This window comes from Ovis aries, chromosome 7 (assembly GCF_016772045.2).
Source record: "Ovis aries strain OAR_USU_Benz2616 breed Rambouillet chromosome 7, ARS-UI_Ramb_v3.0, whole genome shotgun sequence".
Taxonomy (NCBI): Eukaryota; Metazoa; Chordata; class Mammalia; order Artiodactyla; family Bovidae; genus Ovis; species Ovis aries.
Window position 1 is genome coordinate 78863365 of NC_056060.1, and position 21069 is coordinate 78884433.

Here is a 21069-nt window from a genome sequence, read left to right on the forward strand (position 1 = left end):
TCTCCAGGCAAGAACGCTGAAGTGGGTTGCCATTTCCTTCTCCACTACATGAAAGTGAAAAGTGAAAGTGAAGTCGCTCAGTTGTGGCTGACTCTTCGTGACCCCATGGACGGCAGCCTACCAGGCTCCTCCTCCCTCCATGGGATTTTCCAGGCAAGAGTATTGGAGTGGGTTGCCATTGCCTTCTCCAACCTACCCCCTAGATCTCTCCAAAATATTTTGGAAACTACAGCAGGTCAAAATGCGTGAGCCAAACACCTTTCCCTGAATTATCTTGAAAATAAACCTGCAGAAGAAGATTATCTGAAGTCAGAAAGGAAAGTGCAAAGTGGTAGGAAAAGAAATGAAGATTAGAGTCTCCAGGAAATACAGCCTTCTCTACAAAACCATGGTGTGGCTTGACAACCACATGGAATAATGTGAGTTCTGAGATATTTTCAAGTGTTTAAAAAAAGAAGTGACGGCAGAATCAGGGAAGACCAGCATGTGTGTTTAACTCCCCCATAAATATCGATTTGTTCAACTCCCTGTGAAAGAACCAGCAAAAGAATCATAGCTCCTAGATCGAGGTACCTGCTGGCCCAGATGGGGAAGGGTTAGAGACAGAGCTGCCATCTGGACAAGGTAAGCTGCAGAAGGGAGAATGACACGGGGAGGAAGGGGGACAAAGAAATGAGTAGAACTAGAATGAGCCAGAAGGGAACATGACATGGGGAGAAAGGGAGAAAGGAGGTGAGCAGAGCTAGTATGGTCAAGATTCAGAGAGGGCTGGTGGTGGCCCTAACTCTGACACACATTCTCCATCTGCAAAATGGGGATATTGGCAATATCTCTGAGGCAAGGTGGTGATGAGTCAGGGTTCTCCAGGGAAACAGAACCGGTAGGATGTATATATATAGGGAAAGAGACTTGTAACAAGGAACTGGTTCATATGATTAAGGAAGTGAGCAAGTCCCAAGGTCTGCAGAGTGAGCTGGCAAGCTGGAGAGATGATGATGTATTTCCAGTCTGAAGATCAGCAGCTCAAGAGCCAGGAAGGACCGATGCTTCGGTGTGAGTCCAGCGGCAGAAAAAAAGGGCCACCATTGCTGTTTGAAGGCCATCAGGCAGGAATAATTCTCACTCAGAGGAGGTCAGGGTTTTCTACTCTCTTTGGCCTTCAACTGACTTGATGAGGCCTACTCACATTAAAGAGGGCAACCTGCTTCACTTCATCAAATTATTTAAATGTTAATCTCATCCGAAAAACACTTTCACGGACATCTCCAGAATAATTCTTGACAAAATATCTGGGCACTTGTGGCCCACTCAAATCGACCCATAAAATTAACCATCATACAAGGTCACGTTGAGACTGGACCAGATGAACTTGCATCTGTGAATCAGTATATTTGTATTCAGGTGCATAGATGGTACCCAACTGAGTTAATCACTACAACTGTGTCTTGTTCTTGACCTGAAATTCTCTGTTGTTTCCTAGGTAAAGTGCGTCCTGGAACTGGGTGGAGACAGTCATGGAAGGGGAAGGTAAGGGGAATAGCAACCGGGGAAGTGTTTCTGTTAGTGGCAGAAGGGTGACAGAGCTGGGACCACAGCATCTGGGAGACAACTGGAGGCTTCCCTGGCGATCTAGTGGCTAACACTCTGTGCTCCCAGCGTAAGGAGCTGGGTTTCAATCCCTGATCAAAGAACTAGATCTCGCATGGTGCAACTAAGATTTCCCATGCTGCAACTAAGACCCAGCGCAGCCAAATAAATATTTAAACAGAAAAAGAGAAACTAGAGAAGCCAAAATATAGGGCTCCTAGGGAGGGGGACTGAGGTCAGGCCTTGGCAAGTTGGTGGACTCTCCCCCAGGAAGTCTCAGTGGCAACAACCCCTGCCTTGGTTCCTTGAGGCCTGCTTGTTCTATCAGTCTCAGTGCCAGGGCCAGCCAGAGGGCAACCTATGCTCATATCCCCAGTTATAGGCTATACAAAGCATCAGTATCTATAAGGTTATACAAAACATCAGCATCATACATACACAGCACCTTTGCTGCTGCTGCTGCTGCTAAGTCACTTCAGTCCGGTCCGACTCTGTGTGACCCCACAGACGGCAGCCCACCAGGCTCCCCTGTCCCTGGGATTCTCCAGGCAAGAACACTGGAGTGGGTTGCCATTTCCTTAAGTGAAAGTGAAGTCACTCAGTTGTGTCCGACTCTTCGCAACCCCATGGACTGCAGCCTACCGGGCTCCTCCATCCATGGAATTTTCCAGGCAAGAGTACTGGAGTGGGGTGCCATTGCCTTCTCCAACACAGTACCTTTAACATTATCTAAAACATCAGCATCATACACACACAGTTCTATAAGGTTTGATATATATTATTTAATTTTAATTTTTTAACACCAAAAACACTTTGTATTGGGGTATAGCCCATTAACAATGTAATGATAGTTTCAGGTGAACAGTGAAGGAGGTCAGTCATACACATACATGTGTCTATTCCCCCCAAAACCCCCCTCCCATTCAGGCTGGCACATAACATTGAGCAGAGTTCCATGTGCTATACAATAGGTTTTTGTCTGTTATCCTTTTAAATATAGCATGTACTAAATACAGTGTGTATATGATGTTCCCAAAGTCCTTAACTATCCCTTTCCCCCGCACCGCCCCCAGCGACCATGAGTTCGTTTTCTAGGTCTGTGAGTCTCTGTTTTGCAAGTTCATTTCTATCTTTTCTTTTTAGATTCCACGTATAAGGGGTGTCATTTGATCTTTCTCCTCTGCCTGATTTCGCTCAGTATGACACTGTCTGGGTCCATGCATGTTGCTGCAAATGGCCTTATCACATTCTTTTTTAATGGCTTAGTAATATTCATGTGTGTGTGTGTGTGTGTGTGTGTGTGTGTGTGTGTGTGTGTGTGTGTGTATGAACGGGTAAAGGAGCTGTGGTGTGATGTATGCACCCATCTTCACCCATTCATCTATTGATGGACATCTAGGTTGCTTCCATATCTTGGCTATTGTAAATGGTATTGCAATGAACACTGGGGTGCATGTATCTTTTCATGCCATATTTTTCTCTGGATATACGCCCAGGAGTGGGATTTCAGAGTCATATGATAGCTCTATTTTTAGTTATTTTAAGGAACCTCCATACATCCTCCATAAAACTTCATCATCAAACATACACAGTCCCTGTGAGGTTAGATTATAAGCTTAGATTGAATTAAATTAGATGAGGATGCAAAGTCCTTCTTATCAGAAGCTAGCCAGCCACAGAGGCAGCCTCACTCCACAAGCTTCCTCAAAATTCTGGAAGCGGTGTACAGGGCACCTGCCTCAATCCCTGGGAGGCAGGATCTCCTAGAAGGTTGGATTTCTCACTCCATTATAGTAGGGCTGGGGTCATGGTTCCAGAAGCATGTACTTCTGACAATGTAAGTGCAAGTCGAGAGAAATATTCACAAACATGAACGGGCCTCTCCTGGTTCTGGACCAGACTCCACAGCCCCAAGGACACGTCCTCATGTGGAGCTGAGCAGAGTCAACACCCAGGAATCCTCAGGCATCACCTGTGCCCGGCTTGCCAGCATTCCTTTTGTCACAAGAAATCATACAGTACTGTGGGTGGAGACTTGCCTGGTGATCCAGTGGTTAAGAGTCCGCCTTCAGTGCAGAGGGCTGCAGGGGGGACATAGGATGGATCCCTGATCAGGAGCTAGGACCCCACATGCCCCGGGGCAAGTAAGCCTGTGCACCACAACTAGAAAAGCTCCTGTACACTTCAGCTAGAGAAAAGTCCCGGCATGCTGCAACAAAGACCCAGTGTAGCAAAAAAAAAAAGAAGAAGAATTTACTGTGGGTGATGAGCAATGCTTTGAGAACTGGGCAGAATGCAAAGACTCATTCCCCTGCTGTCCCTGCTGGGACCCCACACTCAGGAAAGCCATCTGGGTGAGGTCAGATGAGCATGACCAGAGGAAGCAAGGGGCAGGTGGGCAGGGGCTTAACACTCAGCTCTAGAGTATGATTCCTGTGCCACCCTGGGCTAGTTACCCAGCCTCTCTGGGTCTAATTCATCCTCTCTTCTGAAGACAACCCTTCTCATCCTTGGCTAAAATCACTTGATGAACTTCAAAAAGACAACCATACCTGGACCCCGAGCCAGATGGACAAAATTAGACTCTCTGGCGGTAGAACCCATGAACCGGTAAGTTAGAAACATTCCAGGTGATTCTAATGTGCACGCCTATCTTTTCGCTTTCCCCGTTTCTAATCCACTGGTTTGGCAATCAGATAGCCAAGCTTCTAGGATGGAGTGGCATGGAGACCGGTAGTGATGAGACCGATTTACGTGGTTCCAGAATTCAAATTGGAGTCACAGGAGCAAATTACAAGGAGGCAGATTTAGGATGAGACTCAGAAGAAATTTCTGACCATTCCTGAAATGCCTTTTCTGGAATTGGCTTCATGATGATCAGTCTATGAACCATATAAGATGATTCACTGTGTATAAATTTATATTGAACATGCCTGATTTTGTAGAGATAGATAAATTACCTAGCTTAGCAGACTTTACTCCAAATAGCTTTTGATTGTTTCCCAAAATCAAACCCATCCCCAAGAGCGATCACAGAGTCACTTCCCACAAGTTCCTTAACCTCCGAGTGTCCGGGACTCCCTGCCCTAAGACAACTGGGAGGCTCACCCACTTGCCTCACCTGGGTGAGATTTCAGTGAAATAAGAAAGGAATGTGAATGCTCCAGATTCTGCTGGTTGAAACTAAATGAAGGTGAATCCTCATGCCGTTGGCGAGGATCTGAAAAATGGCATTCATTCCTGGTTCTGAAAGTAGTTATAAGCCTGGACTGGAGAGCTCTCGGCCTAGGCTGGACTCTAGCATCATCACCCAGTACTGACCTGACTTGACCTCCCTGGATCGCAGTTTCCTCATCTATTAATGGAATTGGGAGGGTCAACTGGGAAGTACTTACACAGATCTTAGCACAGAGTCTGAAATTTGGCAAATGCTCCATACACACTGATACCTTGTTAATCATTATCACCCTTGAAGTAAATCCCTACATTTTGACTGTTTTGAAGGGGACCAGGCTTACATGGATGTGTAAGTCTTGGAATGTTTGTTAGAAAACCTGCCCCACCTCTCTGTTGTCACAGCTTCAGAAAGTGTGTTGATTTCCATTCAAGTCCCAGGCCTTTGGCTCAGGAGCTCCACTCCTGTATATCTTGTCTGAGCGCGAGAACAGAAGCCAAGGCAAGTGTTTGCTTTGGAACAAAGAAGGAACAAGGATGGGTTTCTGGAGGCACTCGCCATTCCGAGGAAGGAGTCATTAGTTTCTCATAAGGTGAAGTGGTGAAGCGGAGTCCATTTTCCTCAGCTTTCTTGCACAGCTCCTGTGGGTCAGGAGAGGGGTGGAGGGAGGACCAGGGCCCTCCACAACCAGGCCTAGATTTTGAAAATGGACTTGCATATCTTTTGTGTTTTCCAAGGTTAGGCTAAAAACATATCCAGGTTGCTTGCTCCCGTCTTCTTCTTCATAACTGGATGAGTGCGTGCGTGTGTGCATGTGTGTGTGTATGAGTGAAACACAGTATGTGTGTAGGGCAAATACTGCTGGGGAAGGTGTCCAGGTGAGCAATCCTGAGTCATTGGCTCTGGAAAATACCACCAGCGCCCGGATATAACTTTCTAAAGGCTCCTCTCCCTCACTGTGGGATTCAAGAAACTGCTTTCCTGATGGAGCTAAAAGTATCAGCCTGGTTGCAGAAACCCACACACAGAACCACCCCCCGAACACACTCAGCCATCACTGAGAAGGGATAGCTGATTTTCCACAGGCGTTTTGTTTCCCCTCCTTCAGCATTCAGATTCACGTTTTGCTTCTAGAACCACCATCATTTCATTAAACTTCACTCAAAAACAAGGGGGCAGGCACCCACAGCTCAGAATTTTGTTTTGAATTAGTTTTCTTATTTTGTTGTTGTTAGAGTCAAAGCACAGACCAAGTGAGATTCAGAGGTGCTGCTGCATGTTGATATCCCCAAAGGTTTCCTTCGTGCCACTTGGCACCAAGAGGCAAGAGTAGCTTCCTCCCAGCACCCCCACGCCCACTCCCATCTCTCCCCTTCTCCCTGCTGTGGATGGAGGCTGCTGGTGGCAATGGTTCAGGGAGCGTGGAGTTGTCACAGCCTGTTGTAAGCAGAAGGTGGATGCCAGGGGCTGTCAATGCTTTATCTCTCAACAAACACACGTTACCGCCCTAGGATTTCCATGGAAAGAACTGGGAAGTGTGGAGAACTCATAATACATAATACCTGCTGCTGAATAAGGATTGTGTGCTTCCATGAGAAACTACTAATATCACTGCTATGCTCCAGAGGTCCATGGGAAGGTCTAGTCAGGTAGCCTTGTGTGATTTTGCCAAGAATAATCATCTTGCTAGGGGTGGGCAAGAATCAAACATTTAGAGAGTCCCTTCCAGGAGCCAACATTGAGCTAACAACTTGACACAAGTTCTGTTATTAAATCTTCGCCACAGCCAGGTGAGACAGGGGAGGGGAAACCGAGACTCATATTGCATTTCGGTCAGGAGAGGTGAGGCTGTGCTGTAGTAACAAACAGTTTGAAGAATCTCAGTGGTTCTATGCAATTAGAGTGTACTTGCCACTCACAGAAGCCTTCCATGCAGTTACTCCAAAACGCTGGCTACTTTGACCTTTTGGCCCACCATGCCAACTCAAGGCCTCCACTGCCATTGCCACGGCAGGGGAAGAGAGACACTGGAAGATTGTGCCTGAGTTTCTCCTTCAGCCCAGAAGTGAACTGCTGCTGCCAGTTCAGTTGCCAGAACTAGTACTATGTCCCCACACGCCTATTGAGTCTTCCATGTGCCAGGAAGGGCACAGGATATCGGTGAGCGTAGGCGATACTGACCACAGGGAGGTTTAATACCTAGCAGGAAGTAGTGGGATTTCCCTGATGTCTCAACAGATGAAGAATTTGCCTGCAATGCAGGAGACACAGGAGATGCGGGTTTGACCCCTGGGTCAGAAAGATCCCCTGGAGGAGGAAATGGCAAACCCACTCCAGTATTCTTGCCTGGGAAATCCTATGAACATGGGAGCCTGGTGGCTGCAGTCAGAAGGGTCACAAAGAGTTGGACACGACTGGGCAACCAAGCACAAGGTAGCAGCTGGCAGAACTAAGGTATCAAGTGAGCTCTGCCTGGAATCAAAGCTCAAACTCTGTCCACGACACTGGGAGCCAGTAAGAGGACTCTTTCCCTCCAGGCTCAGTTAGCAAGCAGGTCTGTGTGAGCATCCTTGCATAACCTGCTGGGGAGGAAAGTGAAAGTGAAAGTCACTCAGTTGTGTCCAGCTCTTTGTGACTCCATGGACTACAGTCCATGGAATTCTCCAGGCCAGAATACTGGAGTGGGGAGCCTTTCCCTTCTCCCAACTCAGGGATCTTCTTCCCAACTCAGGGATCGAATCCAGGTCTCCCTCATTGCACGCAGATTCTTTACCAGCTGAGCCACAAGGGTGCCCAAAGGTAGTCATTAAATAGCAGTAATAAGTCCTTGTATTTGTACAAAGCCTCCCTGGTTTTCAAGGCTTCTTAAAGTATGTTGGGTCACCAAATCCTTAAAACAACATAACCAAACAAAAAGGGAAAATTTTCAAACTGAACATAGCAGAGCTAGTCATTGAATAACGCAGACTAGAACTTAATTTATATACAACCTCATTTGAAGCTCTTCCCAGCCCATCCTACTCTCTGTAAGTTCAGTCTGGAAAGAGCCTTCCTTTCTACCCAGACTGTCACCCCTCCTCTAAAACGCCACTCTCAGGACACCACACCCTCGCTGGATCCTCTTCTGGGGGATGTCATCATTAGCGCATGCAAAGCAATTAATGTGTCACACTGTACAGACTTAGGTTTAAGAACATTTGAGATAGAATTAACTTTTTAATTTTTATTGGATTATAGTTGTTTTCAGATGTTGTGTTAGTTTCTGCTGCACAGCAAGGTGAATCAACTGTATGTATACACAGGTCCTCTCTTTTTTGGACTCCCTTCCCATTTAGGTCACCACAGAGCACTGAGTAGAGTGCCCTGTGCTATACAGCATGTTCTCATTAATTATCTATTTTATGCATAGTATCAACAGTGTATGTATGTCAATCCCAATTGCCCAATTCCTCCTACTCCCCCTTTCCTCTTTTTTTAAAAAAATTTAATTTATTTAAATTGGAGGCTAATTACTTTACAATATTGTAGTGGTTTTTGCCATATATTGACATGAATCAGCCATGGGGTTACATGTGTTCCCCATCCTGAACCCCCACTCCCACCTCCCTCCCCATCCCATCCCTCTGGGTCATCCCAGGGCACCAGCCCTGAGCACCCTGTCTCATTCATCAAACCTGGACTGGCGATCTGATTCACATATGATAATACACATGTTTCAGTGCTATTCTCTCAAATCATCCCACCCTTGCCTTCTCCCACAGAATCCAAAAGACTGTTCTTTACATCTGTGTCTCTTTTGCTGTCTCTCATGCAGGGCCCTCTTCCCTCTTGATGCCCATAAAAATCACGGAACACTTGACAGACTTGCACGTCATCCTTGCGCAGGGGCCATGCTCATCTTCTCTATGTTATTCCAATTTTAGTATATGTGCTGCTGAAGTGAGCTACATTTGAGACAAAATATAGATAACAGGCAGAGTAGGGTGAATGAGAGAGTCTAGAAAATCTGTCTTGAGAAGCCACTAGCTTGTTGAGATGTGAATAAAGAGGGAATTCATTTCAGATGGAAATTCTTTCTTTTAATTCTCATTCCTTTGTTCTAATCCATCGCATTTTTGTTTTGCTTTCTGACCAAGTTGCACAGCTTGTGGGATCTTGGTTCCCTGACCAGAGATCGAACACAGGCCCTCAGCAGTGAAACCATGAAGTCTTAACCACTGGACCACCAGGGAATTCACTAGTCTATTACATTAAAAAATTTGCTAAGTGCCTTTGCATGTACTATTTCATTTAACTTCCTGAACAATTCTGTTAGGGAATTGAGAACTTAGTCAGATCTTTCTTCTCACTGGACAAAAAACTGAAACCTACAGAAGATGAATGACTAGTCAAACGTCAGAGCAGGCCAGAGCCTGAACTCAAACAAAGAGGCAAAATTGTTAACGAGGAATAATGGTCGATATTGATGCAACAGTGGTGAAACTATTACATTTAGAGCTAGCTGGCAGTCTATAAATTAATACATTTTATAAAAACCAGGTTTTTAGTATGAAATACTTCATACATACAATGGAGCTTAAATACACATATATGATATTTAGAATAATAAAACACTATATCTACCACCCTGCTTATGTCCAGTGTTCTAAAACAATAGGTCACTTCAAGCTATAAAAATGACATACTCAGGGACTTCCCTGGTGGTCAAGCGGTTAAGAATCTGCTTTACAATGCAGGGGATATGGGTTTGACCCCTGGTCAGAGAACTAAGATCCCACATGGCACTTAAGCCAGTGTCTTCTAGGGCCTGCATGCCACAATGAAAGATCCTACCTGCCACAACCTAAGACCTGATGCAGCCAAATAAATGAATATTAAAAAAAAAAAAATGACATACTCTTGGCTCAAAATTCAAATCACCCAGAAGATGGAAACTTTAAGTCTCTTTTCTCATCCTGTCAACCTCTGAATCCCACTCTCCAAGGATAACTGCTGTCAACAATTGGACCCAAAATCTTAATTACATTCATTCTGGAAACAATCCAGATATATACATATCAAGAGTCATAAAAATGTCTAACTTTTGGTCCCATCACCCCACTGTAGGCATTTATCTCAGGAAAAGACCTCTCAGGATGCCCTTCTCATGGCCAAGCTCATTCCCACACAAGTCTGTGCCCTTGTTATTTTCTCTGTCTGGAAGCCTGTCCCTCCAGATTTGCTCATGGTTGGAAGCCCTTCAAGTCTCAGCTCAGGTGTCAATGCCTCTGACAGGTTGCTGGTGGTCACCTCTCTAGACTGGCTCCATTGGAACCAAGTGGCACAGAGTGGGAACATACATTTCGAGTTGAGAGGATAAATGTCCTCTCAAAACCACCACCAGACTACTCAGATAAGGAGTATACTTGACTCACTTTGGAACCCAGAAGCTACTTCTGCAAAGAAACAGTCCTTGCAGGGGGTTTCAAGACTTTTAAGTAGCCGGCAGTGTGGGAAGCACCAGCCAGGGGCCATCCTGTCGTTTCTTCCCGCATCAGAAAGGCTGCCTTTCAGATGTAGATAGCGCATGGTGGGCCATCTGCCCTCCCTCTCCACCCTGTTCATTCTTGGCTTCTAAAACAAACAAGTGGTGAAGAAAATCTGCTGGGTGAGAGTCTCTGTCAAAACAACACCTAGTCCTACTTAATTAAGATGAATAATTTGAGCACTCTCAAATCAGACAAGGGAAACATGAAGATTTTCCACAAAAACAGAAATGTGGCCAAGTGGGAGGGATCCTCAGAAGCCTCCACATTCTGAGTTGGGGGTGGGGGTGGAATGTCTTGCTTAGCCTGGGGGTAGAGAGGTGGGAGAAGAGGTGAGAAAGGGAAGCCTAGATCTTAATCTAGTACCCAAACCCTCTTTTTTTCCTCACAGCAAAGTAAAACATATTTACTATAGAGGAGTCAAAAGAAAAATCAAACCTCACATAATCGGGCCATCCAGAAAGGCAGTATTTTGTAATGTGCGGTGTTTTGTTTTGTTTTTTTTTTTGTTTTTTCTTTAGCATAATTATATTTTGAAAAAACAAATGTGGTTATGCTATATACTTACTGCCTTTAAACTGCTTTTTTCACTTAATAATATACTGTGAACATTTTCCCATGACATCCAATACTACTCAATGCTGTTTTGTTTTTTTTTTTAAACAGCTATTTAGTATCTCCTTGTATGGCTGTATCATCAACCAGCACCCTGTCACTGGAGATTTAGGTTGTCCCCTGTTTTTATAGGCGGCTTGTTAATGGCTGTTTTTCAAATGCATCCTTGGTTATTTCCTTCAGGACTAATTCCCAGAAGTGTTAAAGGGTGTGTAAAATTCTAAGAGTTTTTATATACAACTGCTGTGGACAGTACATTCATATGTTGAAGAGCATTAATAAATGTGGTTGCCTACCTTATTTTTGGTCTCTTCACCTCTATTTTTACAGAATGTAGTGACAGTGAGCTAGGAATAATACACAAAGTTTACATTCAGATGGGAATTTCTGTCTTCAAAGGAACTTATATTTTAAAGAAAACCTCATTTTTGATCTGGACAAATATGAAGCAAATCAATTAAACATAAAAAAATGATTTATTAATTGATCAGATAAAGATAGAAAATTAATGGGAGACCCTGATCTTCCTTGTTTTCTCTCATTACTAAACTAATTACTTAATTATTTAATGTGTTAACTTTGCCATGTGTACATTTCTGTTCCATGTTTGCCTTTTATGGCAACGCTAATGACTGGTTGCCCAGTAGCCCTTTCCAACCTCCTTTTCTATTTTCTGCTTCCTACTATGGAAAATGAAAAAGCCAAAACATCCCAGACTCCCTAGCAGGAGAGGGTGACAAATTTTTGCCCAGTAAGAACCGAGGGGACATCTCTTGCAGGGATCTGGGAAAGTTTTTCCCCTGTTTGACAAAAGGAGAGAGTTCACAAAACAAGTTCTTATCACCTTGCCCCTGAACCCCATTCCCAGTCATTGAATATTGTCATGTTGGTGCATAAGACTCTAGGAGCTGTGGCAGCCATTTTATAACCATGAGGCAATACGTGTCAGAATAAAAAAAAAAACAAAACTCGAATAATGGTTGGTCCTCAATTATATCAGGGAGGCTGTTGAATATACCCTAGATTTAGCTCTCCAAATACGTATCTTCATGGCTTAAGTTAGTGGTTCTCAACATTAGTGGTTAGATTAGCACATCAGAATTAGTTGGGAATTTTGTTAAAGTAAGACTGATTCCTTAGGTTTGAGGTTCTATATTTTTATCAAGATCCCAGTGATGCTGCTGGTTCATGGACCACACTTTGAGTAGCATCATTTTATTGGCATTAGGCTTCTTAGTTGGTACATCCTTTTTCTGGGTTCAAAGATCACCCTTATTATTTCACAGGTGTGGCTTTGGAAACAATGAAATGGAAGGAAGAAGTCTTTCCTGATGAGGGTCCATTCAGTTCAGCTCAGTTCAGCTCAGTTCATTTCAGTCGCTCAGTCGTGTCCGACTCTTTGCAGCCCCATGAATCGCAGCACGCCAGGCCTCCCTGTCCATCACCAACTCCCGGAGTTCACTCAGACAGTGTCAGACTTTATTTTGGGGGGCTCCAAAATCACTACAGATGGTGACTTCAGCCATGAGATTAAAAGACGCTTGCTCCTTGGAAGAAAAGTTATGACCAACCTGGATAGCATATTGAAAAGCAGAGACATTACTTTGCCAACAAAGGTCCATCTAGTCAAGGCTATGGTTTTTCCAGCGGTCATGTATGGATGCGAGGGTCCATTAGCCCCTCTGAATCACCAGCTCCCCAGTCAGGACTGGAGGATTCCTAAATTAATGCAGCATCCAGGAGTGAAGTCCTGGGTCCTGAAGTTGTAGACTGTTTTCAGATGTGCTGTCTTGCACTTGCTGTCCTGGTCAGATAGGCTCTTCTGACCAGACCCCCCTAGACAGATTCAGCCTTAGAAAGAGGGGCTGTAACTAGAGCTCACGCTTTCTTTCAGGACCTTCCTCAACCTGCTGCCATCCTGGCTCTGCCGTTCAGGTAGCATCTTTCTCTTTGGTTGCTAAAGTCAGACTTCTGAAAACAGTGATGGTGAAAGTCCAGGCCACAGAGAAAGAAGGCTGGCAGAAGCCCTCCATCTCCTTCAGGTTATCTATGTGTTTACCCTCTCCTCCCTCTTTCCTTCCAGTCTCAGGGAAGACATGCCAGCCTCCTGCCTGACACAGCATTCCCCAGTCTGTCACCTCTGCTGTGCTGAAACCTCTCAGCAAGGTCATCCGTGACCGTTCCCGTTCTCCTCCCTGCAGGCCCAGTGGGCTAGTTTCTCACCCTGTTTCTCTATTTCCTTCTACAGGAAAATCCCTAGGGTATATTGGCTTGCCCTTGACCTCCACTTCTTCCCAGCTCACTTTTGTGAGGCCTAAGTCCCCATCACTCCTCTCAGCTCTCTTGCCAAGGTTGCCCATGACCTGCAATTTAGCAATCTAGGAATTTTAGGTTGGTCCCTATCTTACCGGCCAATCATCACAGTTTGTGGCACAGTTAAGCCCTCCCTCTTTCCTGCCTGTCTGAGCTTGCTCACGTCAGCACACCCCACTTACCTGACTTCACCTTTATCGGCTCCTCTTTTACAGTCTCCCAGACTGGTTCAGCCTCCTCTTCCTGAAGACCTCTCCGTGGTAGAAGCCTGGGCCCTGGTCCTCACTCCCCTTCTCTCCTTTCTAAGTTTCTCCAGGATCCCACCTCTTCCATGGCTGTCAGTTCCATCTACAGCTGATGAAATTTATCTCCAGCCTTACCTCCCAACCCTGGCCCCGCCCCTGGTCCAGACTCATAGCCTTATATCTTCAATTGCCCACTCAACATCTCCACTAGGGTAGCTAGCTAATGGGCATCTCAAACTTTATGTGTGCCAAACAGAGTTCTTTTTTGTTTTAATTTTTTTTTTTGGACCATTTTTAAAGTCTTTATTGACTTTGTTACAACATTGCTTCTGTTTTTCGTTTTTGATTTTTTGGTCATGAGGCATGTGGAATCTTAGCTCCAAGACCTCCTGCATTGAAAGGTGAAGTTTTAAACTCTGGACTGCCAGAGAAACCCCCCAAACAGAATTTTTAACTTCCCTTCACCTGCAGCATTGACTTAGAAGCTCATGTGGCAGATCTAGGAATTACATTGCCTTCTCTTTGTTCATTTGTTATCGTTCAGTAGCTTAGTTGTGTCTGACTCTTTGCAAACCCATGAACTGCAGCATGCCAATCTTCCCTACCATTCACTCTCTCCAGAATTTGCTCAAACTCATATCCTTTGAATCGGTAATGCTATCCAACTCTCTCATCCTCTACCACCCATTTCTTTTGCCTTCAATCTTTCCCAGTATCTGGGTCTTTTCCAATGAGTCGGCTCTTCTCATCAGGTGGCCAAGGTACTGGAGGTCCAGCTTCAGTATCAGTCCTTCCATTGAGTATTCAGGATTGATTTCCTTTAGGATGACTGGTTTGATGTTCTTGTTGTCCAAGGGACTCTCAAGAGTTTTCTCCAACACCACAGTTCGAAAGCATCTAGTCTTTGGCACTCAGCCTTCTTTATGGTCCAACTCTCACATCCATACATGACTACTGGAAAACCATAGCTTTGACTGCTACTGCTGCTGCTGCTACTGGCACTTCAGTTCAGTTCAGTTCAGTTCAGTCGCTCAGTTGTGCCCGACTCTTTGCGACCCCATGAATCGCAGCACGCCAGGCCTCCCTGTCCATCACCAGCTCCCGGAGTTCACTCAGACTCACGTCCATCAAGTCCGTGATGCCATCCAGCCATCTCATCCTCTGTCGTCCCCTTCTCCTCCTGCCCCCAATCCCTCCCAGCATCAAAGTCTTTTCCATGAGTCAACTCTTCTCATGAGGCGGCCAAAGTACTGGAGTTTCAGCTTTAGCATCATTCCTTCCAAAGAAATCCCAGGGCTGATCTCTTTCAGAATGGACTGGTTGGATCTCCTTGCAGTCCAAGGGACTCTCAAGAGTCTTCTCCAACACCACAGGTCAAAAGCATCAATTCTTCGGCGCTCAGCCTTCTTCACAGTCCAACTCTCACAGCCATACATGCAGGACCAGAGGAAAAACCATAGCCTTGACTAGACAGACATTTGATGGCAAAGTAATGTCTCTGCTTTTCAACATGTTATCTAGGTTGGTCATAACTTTTCTTCCAAGGGGCAAGTGTCTTTTAATTTCATGGCTGCAGTCACCATCTGCAGTGATTTTGGAGCCCCCCAAAATAAAGTCTGACACTGTTTCCACTGTTTCCCCATCTATTTCCCATGAAGTGATGGGACCAGATGCCATGATCTTCGTTTTCTGAATGTTGAGCTTTAAGCCAACTTTTTCACTCTCTTCTTTCACTTTCATCAAGAGGCTTTTTAGTTCCTCTTCACTTTCTGCCATAAGGGTGGTGTCATCTGCATATCTGAGGTTATTGATATTTTACCTGCCAATCTTAATTCCAGCTTGTGCTTCTTCCAGCCCAGTGTTTCTCTTGATGTACTCTGCATAGAAGTTAAATAAGCAGGGTGACAATATACAGCCTTGACGTACTCCTTTTCCTATTTGGAACCAGTCTGTTGTTCCATGTCCAGTTCTAACTGTTGCTTCCTGACCTGCATACAGATTTCTCAAGAGGCAGGTCAGGTGGTCTGGTATTCCCATCTCTTTCAGAATTTTCCACAGTTGATTGTGATCCACGCAGTCAAAGGCTTTGGCATAGTCAATAAAGCAGAAATAGATGTTTTTCTGGAACTCTCTTGCTTTATCCATGATCCAGCAGATGTTGGCAATTTGATCTCTGGTTCCTCTGCCTTTTCTAAAACCAGCTTGAACATCTGGAAGTTCACAGTTCACATATTGCTGAAGCCTGGCTTGGAGAATTTTGAGCATTACTTTACTAGCGTGTGAGATGAGTGCAATTGTGCGGTAGATTGAGCATTCTTTGGCATTGCCTTTCTTTGGAATTGGAATGAAAACTGACCTTTTCCAGCCCTGTGGCCACTCCTGAGTTTTCCAAATTTGCTGGCATATTGAGTGTAGCACTTTCACAGCATCATCTTTCAGGATTTGAAGTAGCTCAACTGGAATTCCATCACCTCCACTAGCTTTGTTCATAGTGATGCTTTCTAAGGCCCACTTGACCTCACATTCCAGGATGTTTGGCTCTAGGTGAGTGATCACACCATCATGATTATCTTGGTCGTGAAGATCTTTTTCGCACAGTTCTTCTGTGTATTCTTGCCACCTCTTCTTAATATCTTCTGCTTCTGTTAGGTCCAGACCATTTCTATCCTTTATTGAGCCCATCTTTGCATGAAATGTTCCCTTGGTATCTCTAATTTTCTTGAAGAGATCTCTAGTCTTTCCCATTCTGTTGTTTTCCTCTACTTCTTTGCATTGATCGCTGAAGAAGGCTTTCTTATCTCTTCTTGCTATTCTTTGGAACTCTGCATTCAGATGCTTATATCTTTCCTTTTCTCCTTTGCTTTTCACTTCTCTTCTTTTCACAGCTATTTGTAAGGCCTCCCCAGACAGCCATTTTGCTTTTTTGCATTTCTTTTCCATGGAGATGGTCTTGACCCCTGTCTCCTGTACAATGTCATGAACCTCATTCCATAGTTCATCAGGCACTCTATCTATCAGATCTAGGCCCTTAAATCTATTTCTCACTTCCATTGTATAACCGTGAGGGACTTGATTTAGGTCATACCTGAATGGTCTAGTGGTTTTCCCTTCTTTCTTCAATTTAAGTCTGAATTTGGTAATAAGGAGTTCATGATCTGAGCCACAGTCAGCTCCTGGTCTTGTTTTTGTTGACTGTATAGAGCTTCTCCATCTTTGGCTGCAAAGAATATAATCAATCTGATTTCGGTGTTGACCATCTGGTGATGTCCATGTGTAGAGTCTTCTCTTGTGTTGTTGGAAGAAGGTGTTTGCTATGACCAGTGCATTTTCTTGGCAAAACTCTATTAGTCTTTGCCCTGCTTCATTCCGCATTCCAAGGCCAAATTTGCCTGTTACTCCAGGTGTTTCTTGACTTCCTACTGTTGCATTCCAGTCCCCTATAATGAAAAGGATATCTTTTTGGGTGTTAGTTCTAAAAGGTCTTATAGGTCTTCATAAAACCGTTCAACTTCAGCTTTTTCAGTGTTGCTGGTTGGGGCATAGACTTGGATAACTGACATTCAATGGTTTGCCTTGGGGAGGAACAGAGATCATTCTGTCATTTTTGAGATTGCATCCAAGTAATGTATTTTGGACTCTTTTGTTGACCATGATGGCTACTGCATTTCTTCTAAGGGATTCCTGCCTTCAGTAGTAGATATAATGGTCATCTGAGTTAAATTCACCCATTCCAGTCCATTTTAGTTAGCTGATTCCTAGAATGTCGACGTTCACTCTTGCCATCTCCTCTTTGACCAATTTTCCTTGATTCATGGACCTAACATTCCAGGTTCCTATGCAATACTGCTCGTTACAGCATCGGACCTTGCTTCTATCACCAGTCACATCCACAACTGGGTATTGTTTTTGCTTTGGCTCCATCCCTTCATTCTTTCTGGAGTTATTTCTCCACTGATCTCCAGTAGCATATTGGGCACCTACTGACCTGGGGAGTTCCTCTTTCAGTATTCTATCATTTTGCCTTTTCACAATCTTCATGGGGTTCTCAAGGCAAGAATAGTGAAGTGTTTTGCCATTCCCTTCTCCAGTGGACCACATTCTTTCAGGTCTCTCCACCATGACCTGCCCGTCTTGGGTGGCCCCATGGACATGGCTTAGTTTCATTGAGTTAGACAAAGCTGTGGTCCTAGTGTGATTAGATTGACTAGTTTTCTGTGATTATGGTTTCACTATGTCTGCCCTCTGATGCCCTCTTGCAATACCTACCGTCTTACTTGGGTTTCTCTTACCTTGGATGTGGGGTATCTCTTCACGGCTATTCCAGCAAAGTGCAGCAAACCATGCAAAACTCGGTAGGATGGAGGAACTAGGGGGAAAAACAGGAGTGTTAGTAAGACTGGACCTGCCCTCAGAGGGTGGAAGAACTGAAGCAGGGGTCTGATCCCTACATCGGGACAACTGTCTGAGTTAAAGGAGAAACATTTAAGGCTGAGAGTGAAACAGTTGATCTGTGGCAGCCTAAATGGAATGAGAATCAGACAGTCCTTGCCACAGCCATACATACCCCAGACAGGGACACTAGTCCCCTGGAACTTTCAGTGGCTGGGAGCTGGAGTTTAGGAATTGTGGAGCGATCCCAGGGCGAGGGCTGCTGTTGACCGTGGAGAGATGGATTTAGGGGATGTGAGGGAGGCGATGATGGTGGGAAATATCTGGGGAGAAAAGTTCAGCAGCCATGGAAGCAAGGCGATACTGCTGAGTCACGTGTTGGGGGTGGAGCCACCACCATAGTCTCTCTCTCCCCACACCACCAGCATCAGTAGCTGAACAGTAGAGAGGCTGGCCCATCAAACACCTGATGCACTGAATTACAGAGCAGGACTCCACCCAGGGTGCCCCTTTAAGTGCCTGACCTGCCAATTTACAGAGTAGGACCCCAGCCAGGGGGGCCCCTCTATGTGCCTGATGTGCAGAACAACAGAGAAAGATCCCAAGCAAGGGAGCCCTCTAAGTACCTGAATAGGTGGAGCTATGGAGAAAGGCTGGCCAAAGAGGCCTTCTAATCACCAGCTACAAGAGGCTCATAAAAAGACTCTGATAGAGCCACAACTCCTGCGGTGGAGGCAGTCTGTGTCCCTGCACAGTAGGTGCCACCAGAGTCCCCACAAGCCAAGCAGCTTGAGCCATCTTTATGCTCAACTCTCACTGGGGCGAGCTGCCACAAGCAAAAATAGTCTTGCATCTAGGCATGCAGGGTCACTTCGGTATTGTCTGACTCTGCAACCCTGTAGACTGTGGTCTTCCAGGATTCTCTGTCAAGGTGGGAGGTTCTCCAGGCAAGGAAACTGGAGCATATTGGCCACTACTGGTTGCCATACCCTTCTAGAGCCCTATATTTCCTGCTGCCCTAGCTGCCAACTCCCCTGAGTATCTGGTGCTGCCAGAACCCCTGCAACCCAAGCAACTGCATCACCTCTAAACCTGGCCCTCACAGGGGCAAACCCAAGTCATCCAGGGCAGCCTCAGGAGCAAACCCCAGTGGACGACCCACATGCAGAGGTGGAAATAAAACTACAATTGAAATCCAGGGGCAGTGTGGCAAAGGAAGAAGACCCAAAACCTTCCTACCAACTGTACAAGCTGCAGTTAAATCCATATGATCAACTAGGCACTCTTTGTCTATGGAATATATAAAAGGTCATTGAGAGCTCCCACAAAAGAAAATGCACTAGTTCTGATAGCTGTGGACATTGGAGGCAAGAACACACAGGAGTAGGACCAGATTAGAATCTGAGCTGCCCCCACACCAGGTCCAGAGATCAGCACAGTTTTGGAGGGCATCCTTAGGAGGTGAGGTGGACTGTGACTCCCAGGGAGGGAAAGGACTCTGACAGCAGTGACTCAAGAAAAACATTCATTACTCTTATGTTTTAACTTGTTCTGTAGATTCTTTTGGATTTTTTTTTTCTTTTTTTGTTCCCTGCTCTATTGAAGTTGTCAATTTTATTGGCACTATGAAATCTAATTAAGCTTTTTTTTCCCCTCAGTCACATTTTCTTTTCCACATTTTTTATTGTTGTTATAAATAGAGGTTTCTGCCTCTGCGTTGGGCTTTTGAAACTCTGTGGAGTTTTCCTTTTTTTTTAATTTTAAATTTTTAAGCCTATTATATCTTTTCTACATTTATTCCTTTGTTTGCTTTTCTTACTGTTATTTTCCTCTTGCATAATCTTTAATGTATATAAATCTTCTTTATCTACCTCTATTTAACTTTGCATATGTATTCTTTATTTCTTTTCTTTCTTTCCTTTTCTCTCAACATATTTGTTAGCTTTATTTTCACTGCTTTATTCACCAGTTGGCACCTTGCTTCAGTTTTGTTCTCCACTTTGTGCTTTAGTTAGTTTTGTTCTTAACTGTTAAATATAATTTTTTATTTCCTTTGTTCGCTGGGTCAATCTACTGCACTTTATTTTTGTTGGCATGTTTTGACTTTGCTCATGGGTGCATATGTATATGGGAGAAGGCAATGGCACCCCACTCCAGCACTCTTGCCTGGAGAATCCTACAGACGGAGGAGCCTGGTGGGCCGCAGTCCATGGGGTCTCTAGGAGTCGGACACAACTGAGCGACTTCACTTTCACTTTTCACTTTCATGCAGTGGAGAAGGAAATGGCAGCCCACTCCAGTGTTCTTGCCTGGAGAATCCCAGGGACTGGGGAGCTTGGTGGGCTGCCATCTATGGGGCTGCACAGAGTCTGACACGACTGAAGTGACTTAGCAGCAGCAGCAGCATATGTATGTATGTATATTCCATTATTTTAATTATTATTTGCCTGATTTTGTTAGTGTCATTTGTCTGGGGTTCATCTTTGGTTTCTTGTTTTTGGATGTTTATTTTAATCTTACTTAATGCCATAACAAACCACTTGTGGAATCTTCATTCCTGACCAGAGATCAAACCCTGAGCCTTTGGAGTGGGAGCACTGACTCCAAGACCCCAGACTACCAGAGAAATAACCCTAGGGGTTATCAAATAGTGAGAACTCGCACAAAGGAAACCACTTGAATACAAGAGCCAGCATCACCCAACCACCAGTAGCACCCTGTGCAGGATGCCTCATCTAAACAATGAACAAAACAAAAATACAAACCCAATCTTCAGCAAAGACTTCCCTGGTAGCTCAGATGGTAAAGCATCTGCCTACAATGCAGGAGACCCAGGTTCGATCCCTGGGTCGGGAAGATCCCCTGGAGAAGGAAATGGCAACCCACTCCAGTGTTCTTGCTTGGAAAGTCCCATGGACTGAGGAGCCTGGTAGGCTACAGCCCATGGGGTTGCAAAGGATTGGACACGACTGAGTGACTTCACTTAATCATCAGCAGACAAGATTACCACTTCACTCAGCCTTGCCTATCAGAGGAAAAACAAACAAACAAACAAAAACTCAGCACAAATCTCAACCTATATGAAGCTTACACAAACCACTGGACCAACCTTAGGAGGGCAGAAACCAAAAGGAAGAAGGAATTCAACCTTGAAGCCTGGGAAAAGGAGACTGCAAGCACAATAAGATAATAATAATGAAAAGGCAGAGAAATACTACAC

At 44.8% G+C, this 21069-nt stretch overlaps 2 non-coding genes across 2 annotated transcripts; one reads left to right on the plus strand and one right to left on the minus strand.

Moving 5' to 3' along the window:
- Positions 1 to 8602: 8602 nt before the first annotated feature.
- Positions 8603 to 8707, minus strand: LOC114115909 (U6 spliceosomal RNA). Its single transcript, XR_003590018.2, has one exon. It is a non-coding gene; the product is annotated as a U6 spliceosomal RNA (small nuclear RNA).
- Positions 8708 to 20633: 11926 nt separating this feature from the next.
- Positions 20634 to 20705, plus strand: TRNAC-ACA (transfer RNA cysteine (anticodon ACA)). The gene has a single exon. It is a non-coding gene; the product is annotated as a tRNA-Cys (tRNA).
- Positions 20706 to 21069: the final 364 nt, after the last annotated feature.